Source organism: Saccoglossus kowalevskii, chromosome 14 (genome assembly GCF_978046115.1).
Source record: "Saccoglossus kowalevskii chromosome 14, keSacKowa6.1, whole genome shotgun sequence".
NCBI lineage: Eukaryota > Metazoa > Hemichordata > Enteropneusta > Harrimaniidae > Saccoglossus > Saccoglossus kowalevskii.
Window position 1 is genome coordinate 11,418,334 of NC_140654.1, and position 8,456 is coordinate 11,426,789.

The 8,456-nt window shown below is 35.4% G+C and overlaps 1 pseudogene; it reads left to right on the top strand.

Annotated features, from left to right (window-relative positions):
* Positions 1-4,757: 4,757 nt before the first annotated feature.
* On the top strand, positions 4,758-8,048 carry LOC146734453 (uncharacterized; annotated as a pseudogene).
* Positions 8,049-8,456: the final 408 nt, after the last annotated feature.

The following is an 8,456-nucleotide window of genomic DNA, read 5'->3' on the forward strand; positions in this document are numbered from 1 at the left end:
TCACTTGTTTATGCGACATTCTGGGTTAATTATAAAAAAAGAGTTATATTCTGTGTACATGCTTAGATTTAATTATAAATGTATTCTTTAAAACGATTTCCGTGTTGTACACGTGAGTTTTAATTATGTATTTATTTTTTATAACAAATTTCGTGTAGAACGTGAGAGATTTAATTATGTATTTATTGCAGCCTCCCTGACCTTCATTTGGGCCAATAATTTAACCCCATTCAATTCAAGAGTATCATCATCTCAGATTGAAACTTTCTCCATGCTAGGCATGCATTGTTTGCCCAAAACGTGCCTTTCAAGGTCAGCGAACTTGACCTTGTCTCAGGCAGTCAGTCTTCAGGGGCTCCCTGTCCAACTTGTCATGATTTTGTAGTTTGTGTGATAGTTTTTTTTATTTTTTTTATTAATTGTTATGTATTAAAATATGTTGATATCTCATACAACTTGCATAGATTTAATTATGTATTTGTTTATTATAACAAATTATGTTTGTATCTTGTCCATTGTATTGTGCATGTTCGTTCTTTCGCCAAGGGTCCACCCCAGAATACCAAAACCGTGGCACTAATGTCTGTTTCAGACCATGAGATTTGAATACGTTCAAGGTACTTGTATTTTGACTACCATAGGAGATGATATTGATTTTATTGATAAAACTGATTCAATAAATTGCAAGAAATAGTGATACAAATTTGAAAAATTATCTCAACAATATCCCTACACTCCTTGCGATCATATATTTGTATTGTTCTTCTCAAATACCGCTCTACTGTGAAAACATTCATAAATGGATCACCACTGCATTATCAGTTTAACTATTAAATATTGGTTTAAATATTAAACCAAAGTCTGGATAATGTTGGATGAATGTGTGTGATTTACATTTATATGTATCCCAAGGTTCACATGCTGCTACTGGTTTTTATTTTTTGAAAAATGCCCTTATGCAGCAAAGCTAACTTTTTCCGACTCACCTTAGTTGATGGTTCTACAAAAAACGCCCTATAAGTCCTCATCTATTGTCTGCTCAAACTGAAGTTAGTTAATCGCTTTTTTTGTAATATTATAATATTATCTCCGCCCTATCAATCTCCAAAATGCATCTTTATCTAAACGGAATACATTTATTCATGATTTTATTTGCTAAACTAGCAGATCACTTTAACCACCACTAAGTGTTTGAACATTGTTGGTTACCATAGCCTAGTAAATTGTCAAGCATCATATCAGTTTCTGATGCAAAACCAAATAAAAATTGTTTAGCCTTTCCGATCGGTTACATAAGATTCAAGGAATTTTGATACTGAATGATGTCTTATGTTTCATTGATAACATATAACATATTTATAAATCACAACATCTGGTGTATTTTATTTACTGTTTTATATAACCATAGAGTTGGCAATGCTTTCTGTGACTAGAGGGTTTTCATATTTTTAACATTTAGTCTCGGCTTACTTAATAAATCATTTTCATGGTTTCTGGCACTGGCAAATAAACTACGCGGATATTTAAACATATGTATTATTCCTTTAGAAATTTGGCAGGTGGAATACTATTTCATATACTAGTTGACCACATCATTACATCAATATGATCGATTTAATAGATTGTTTACCAAGCATTGATTTCAAAATAGACACTCCTGTCAATCCTACAGAATTGCTGTATGATAAATATTTTGAGTGATCAATCATTCAATGCTTGTCGTCTGAATATTGTGATTGGCAGACTAATTGAATCGTGTGTTTTTTCTAAATATAGTTGTATATGTTGACATGACAACTCATACCGATTCTAATTCACCATGCTATCTTCACGTGATTTATATGTTGTTTCAGTGTGTTGTTTTGCGGCCAAATAAAATCAATTTTATCATATTTTTTTTCCACTTTGTCACTTACTAATGGTCTTTCAATTCATTTTCAGGGCCTTTTATAATGGTCTTTGCATGTTGCAGGATTGAATTTTTTTGGAAAATTGTGTTGGACATTGCAAGCAGTGAAATAGTCAATTGAAAAAATGAAAAAAGAGAATTGGTCTTCGTGCAGACGTGTTCCCATTTAACTAACCAGGTATCAAGAAGTGCTTCTTTAACAACAATTCAGTACGGCGACCAATGGTGCATAAATGTGATGCGATTAGAAAAATTAATACAGCCAGTGGTGTCAACCGCTCTATAATGTATGGTTATAATGAGTGACATTTGCTTTGCCAGTTATGAGACTATGTGTATTTTCAAAATGAATACAAATATGACTGTCAGCATCCTTTATTTTATGTTTCTGTCATATTACCTCAAACCCTGCAAATGGAAGTGTGCATGGAATCAGGGGAAGAAACGGTGTACATTGTCGTGTGATAAAGGTGATTGACAGGTCATACTTGTTTTCAACTCTGGAAGGACAGTTGGAATCTACTAGCTGTGCTTGTTATTTACATAACAAAGGGTCATTACAACACTGGAAGAAGACTTGGAATCTAACAAATGTTTATGATCACGTTGTGATTGGCTCATGTGGAAACCCAGGTGGTGACACTGAATCATGTCTATAAATTGGACAGACTAAGGAGTCCATCATTTCAACTTGGTATCCGGTGTGTTCTGCTACGATATTGTGTGATACAGGCTACAACCATCATTCTGTGAGACTTGTATGAACTGCTCTGCGATCTCGTGCTTCCAGCGGTGCCCTCCAGAAAACCAGCGTTCCTCTAGAAGCAAGACTCCTGTATTTCTTTGTTGTTGTGTTGCAGAAGCCATGACTGTCATCCATTAATACATCCTGGAAATGTGAGTTATCACCAACGCACACTTCTCTAAGCAATCCCCTATTTTAGTTACTTTATTTATTGTATTTTTCTGTGCTTTATTTTTTGTCAATATTTTGAGAGGTATTAATGCCAGGAGCTTTAACTCGATATTTTGGTGTATGTGTATTTCATTTTCTGTACCATTGTCTTGTCTACCTCATACTAGCCATGAAATAGCTGTGGGCCCATAGCTCTGCTTGTGTCGATCTGATGTTATAATGAACGTACTTGAAATTTGTATGGTATTGTCGACACAGTAGAGCTTTGATGACAGCCATAGAGTACCGTTCATGTTGACGCCGCAATGAAACCATTGCGCAAATAAACGATTAAAAATCATGCAATGTCTTGTGAAGAACGACTCTAAACTAAGGTCGATAGATTGTACATTTATTTAATACTCACTACAGCAAGGATTGAAACTTAATAATTTCAAATAAAGCCCATTCACCCGAGTATTCTTGGACGATCACGCTAAAACACAGCTTGTCGTCATCTCACACACACTGGACGAGGTCGGTATTACATGATCAATATGACGTTACGTAATACGTAATACGGTTAGGGATTCCCCAAGAATGTACACATGTCCGGCATTGCGTCAATAACGTGTGTTCATTGCAACCAACCGTTTCAGAAACGAAATAAAGGTTTGAAACGATATGGAGTTGGCACAAATGTTTGTGCCAATTTCACTGTTTATGACATTATAGTTGAATTGTCCAAAGAACCACAAAATGGTGGTTTTGTTTGCCAAACATGTTACAGTCTAATCTGTAGGTTTGGCAAACTAAGAGAAAAGGCTCAATGTGTTAAAGACGAGCTCCACCAAAAGTTACGGCATCAATGCACCCGGTAGTAGAGAAAACAGACGCAAAGGTGTGTATTTCGATATTTCTTTATATAGTTCTAATTTACATTTATCAACCTATATTTAAAGCCATGGTTATTTTCTCATTCAACATTTTTCATATTGAAGAATATTGCATACTTGGTTCATCTACTAATTTTAATATTATTTGATTATTTACAGAAGTCTACTTTCACAGATGTTGCTATCAATCACATCAAGAAATATAATTATTGGTCTGAAATTAAACATCTTCTGAAAAACAGTCGTAAATTTAGAGGTCTTTTTCACCGTCTTCCGGTACATGAATCTCGGCAGGAAGTTTCGTTTTATTGGAAACCACAATTGAAAACATAAAGAAGTTTCAATGGTTTTGCTTTCTAAATGAAACTAGGATGCACCTGCCTATATTACATGCTATAATTGAAGGTTCCTTGTCAAACCGATTGTCCGCTGATAATATTTGTATGTGAGTAATTTAAATAATTATCTAAATATCTTCGAAATCCTGATACAAATATAAAAATGTTCGTATTCACGAAAAACATTTCAAATAATGCCTTTTAAAGCCATGAATGTACATACGGTTTTGTAATATTGAACTTACACTTGTCAGGATAAGTGTCAACCTAATGAGCGAATATTATATTATTCTATATGTAATTTTGTTGAAAACAATCGAATTTGCATAATCATAAGAAATAATCATAAATAGTGAAATATGTATTTGGATTCCTGATATGTTTTCAAATTCAGTTTGACACAATTCCGATGTACGAATATAGTGACTTTTTATTGATTCTTTTTACCAGTGACGATGATGGAAAGTGTGGCTCCTTAGTTCCTGGCTTAGGTTTTACAATTGGTACCATACTAAACTTGCGAAAACCCAGGAAATTTAATTTTCTACAAAATATGAACGCACTTCAAATGTACCGAAGTGGCTGCAATCAAAACGTTAGTTGCTAAACAAAATAATAGTAGCAAATATTCCAGTTTCACATAATATACACCATCAAGTTGAGATGTTCCGAACCATTCAACAGTATACCAACTTTTTATTCGTAATAATACAATATCAATGTTTCTGAGTGTTACGTTACGAAGTACAGATAGTACGCAATACTATGAAATCATAACATCTTTTGCGCAGATTTTGAAATGGTTTAACAAGATTGGACTGAGCATTGGGATACATGCCACAAGAAACTCTGTTGACCGTTTACGTAAAGGATTCGATAGTGAAATAATGATTTGGAAACAACATATTCAGGTTTGTGTTTTCGTCTTTTTATAATTATAGTCTTAGTATCGTATATTAGTGACGCCTGGTTTTGGTGTTACAGTACGCCCCTCTTATCAACAGTAACATCACTCTTATTATCCATATTTTCTTTAGCATGAACTCTCTGCAAACTGTGACAGCAGTGTGCACACCGACGATAGCGTACATTCTTCCTTGATCTCAGAGTTTGACGAATCGGCAGAGAGCGATCATACCAAATCAACTAACGGATCCGATGAAGACTCTGTTTCAATGAGCCCAGACGGGGCCAGTGATATTGAAGATGAAACTTTCGAAAGATGCATGTTGTATTCATTATATTGCTTCCCACATAGATATTATTTCTGAATATACGTGACGTGTTTATTTTGGTATAAGTGACTTCAGTATTTCATGAGACACAATTTTATGATAATATATATTGTCTAATGCTAACTAAAACCTAGCGACGTCCGTCTGACTTGCGAGTTCCTGAGAAATGTTGTATTTTGTCCGGGCAAGCAACCCCTTACACCGATTTTAGTAAGAGGTATCATTTTAATGCTACTTTTTTTATCCTGTGTGCATTTTCCGATAGATCGGCCCTCTTGCATTACAGTAATATACATGTATTTCTGCTTCTCTGCTATATTTCTGTAGAACCCGGATACAGTCTGTGCTGGGACAACGTTCAAAAGCTCTCTGAAGCCAGACACCAATCCCAGAAAGTCAAAAATAAAATGATGCTCTGGGCACTGTCATTCGCTACCAAAAACCGTATATCATTTCGCGACTACGATGACATCAGGACCAAAAAAGCAGTCGATATCCCTGTTGCGGTTTTTTTTGCCTTCACAGAGTGATTGGACTCGAGTAAGAACAAGGATGAAAACACTAGTTCAGCGTATTCTTGTGCGTAACTTTGAGTGTTTAAAGGACACACAAATACAATGGCATATATCGCACAAGTACTCTTCTGAATCACGATTAAAGAGTGAGAAGTCCCAATATCACATAATATTCAAACCCAAAACTAAACTTACTCTATTATGGTGTTAAGTTGTGTTGCAGTAAAGTTAGTCGTAAAATGATGACAATTAAAATAGATACTTTCCACTCATTTCACACTAAATATTCACCTTGACACATTTCTAACTATAGACCAAACTCGCGTTAAAGTCTTTAAACCAATATGAAGTGTAACGTTTTGAAATAGGTCAATGAAAATTGACACCATACTAAGGCCGAAATGTACAGTAATATATTAACAGTCCAAACGATAAATCGGATGGTTCCTTTGAATATAGCATGATGGAATATGATTTAAATTTCTAACCACGTCCAAGTTATTTGTTATATACTTACTCTGGATATTGATATATTTACGTTTTTTCAGGTTAACCCTGGTGTAATAAAAGCCAACCCTTCCTCCAGCAAAGGTGTGATTGAGATATTGCGACATCTTGGACAGTATGTACCATCACAAAATGGAAAACCTCTCTATGACGTTGTATGTCACGGTGATCAATTATCAATTGAACGTATGGTTGATGCCAAGTTTTCTATGGCATGTAGCCAAGACCATGTCAATCGTCTTGTTGGGCTCGAACCAAGGCCCCAGTAGTTCCACAAAAGGTGCATCACAATGCAGGTAAAAACTGGGTAGTTACATGCTCGTAATATAAATATAATGTTATAAATTATGTATGGATGCATGTGTAATATTTGTTTCTTTTATTTGAAGGACACCATGAACAAATTATTCAGTGGAAGTTCGGCAAGTGCACGTGGGTCTTTATTCCATGTCAAAATTAAGTTTGGTCACCGTGCAGTGAAAAAGGTGATTGATGATGTTAATCACACAGTGGATTTTCTTAACTTTATGACCGAAGGTTATACCTGTCTATTGGCAATGCATTTAAGAAGACTGACCAGCCTACGTGATAAGCAGACTATTCAACCGGACCAGCAGAAAGACTACGTTGAAAAGTTAGCTGAGGAAATAGTTTCTTTTATTTGGCCGGATGTAGATGAAGTGCCACTTAGTGATAGTGATCAACATCCATGCATTGATGATTATGATGATGATGATTATTGCGTATGTAAAACAGGTATGTGCATGTATGGTGTTGACTAAACTGAAACCTACAAGTGCATGAATAGTGATCTGTGAAACAATGCAATAGGGAGATAGATTCTACTACTGAACTCAATACAGTATAACAAACCACCCCTTTATTTACAGACCTAAGAGGGACCATGATTGAATGTTCTCACAGTGTAAAAGAGGCAGATGGTTCCACCTCGATTGTGTTGAATTACAACCTGAATCTGTACCAGATGACGATTGGTGGTGTAGCCCGGACTGTGAACAATCATCAATTTATTGTTTCTGTAAAAAGAAAGAAGATACTGATGATGATAAGTGGATAGGGTGTGACAGGGAGTTCATGTGCCCTAACGGAGAATGGTTTCGTATGCGATGTGTTGGTTTGAATCAATGCCCAGGTAAGCTGATAGGCCCATAACTACATATTTTTATAATAATAAATGATAAATTTTCCACTAGATGGTTCTTGGTTTTGTTCAGATGACTGTCAAGTTAAAGGGCCTTTATCAAAGCCAGACCAGGATACCGGTGCTGACTCCTCTTCAATTACTCATGTCATGCATTATGGAGAGGGTTATTCCATATGGCAGAAACAGATGCAGAACGCGAAAACGATGGTCTAACAATGATGTCGAATTGGAGAGTTTCAATGTTAGATTTCTGGGAAAATAACCATTATAAATATCTTATAATTGGCCATAGATTGCTAGCATGTAAGTGTATTTTATCGTTTTTTTCAGTAACTTTCAAATATGTGATTAAAATTACTGGCGATCCTCACAAGTAAATATTGGTTAATATATTCAACGTTTACTTCAGGTATAAATGGTTATGTTTCGCCAAGGCAAGGAGAAGAAATGCTTTGGAATAGCACTGCTAACCTGAAAGGAGGAGCTGGGAACAACATACCACTAGATCTTGTTAACGAGTTTCTAAATAATGACTTTAAACATAAGTGTACAATTAGGAATGGTGAAGGGTCTTTTTTTACTAACTGAATGTATATTTTTACATCAGCCCAACCACTACTTTCGGCATATATGTGTCCGTTGTTTATGTGTGAATTATGAATGGACGTTTCCATGTGGGTGACAGAATTGAGTCAGATCACCAACCTTTAATTTTTAGTGTGAAACAAAATCGCAATGCTATAGTAGCTTCGAATGTTGCACCGGTTACAAGTGATGATCCAATAATTTATAAAATAGCCTGGGATGAAAAATATAGCGAAAATTTTCACCGTTTTTGGAACGGAGAACGCGCTGCTTTTATGTTGGAATCAATTTATGATTTGATGAGTAGCAATAGTTTGGATGAGTCAATTACTCGTATTGTTGATCTTTTATATACTGCCGCAGCTGAAATGAAACATGTGGTCAAAAATGGGAGACCAAGGCAGTATGAAA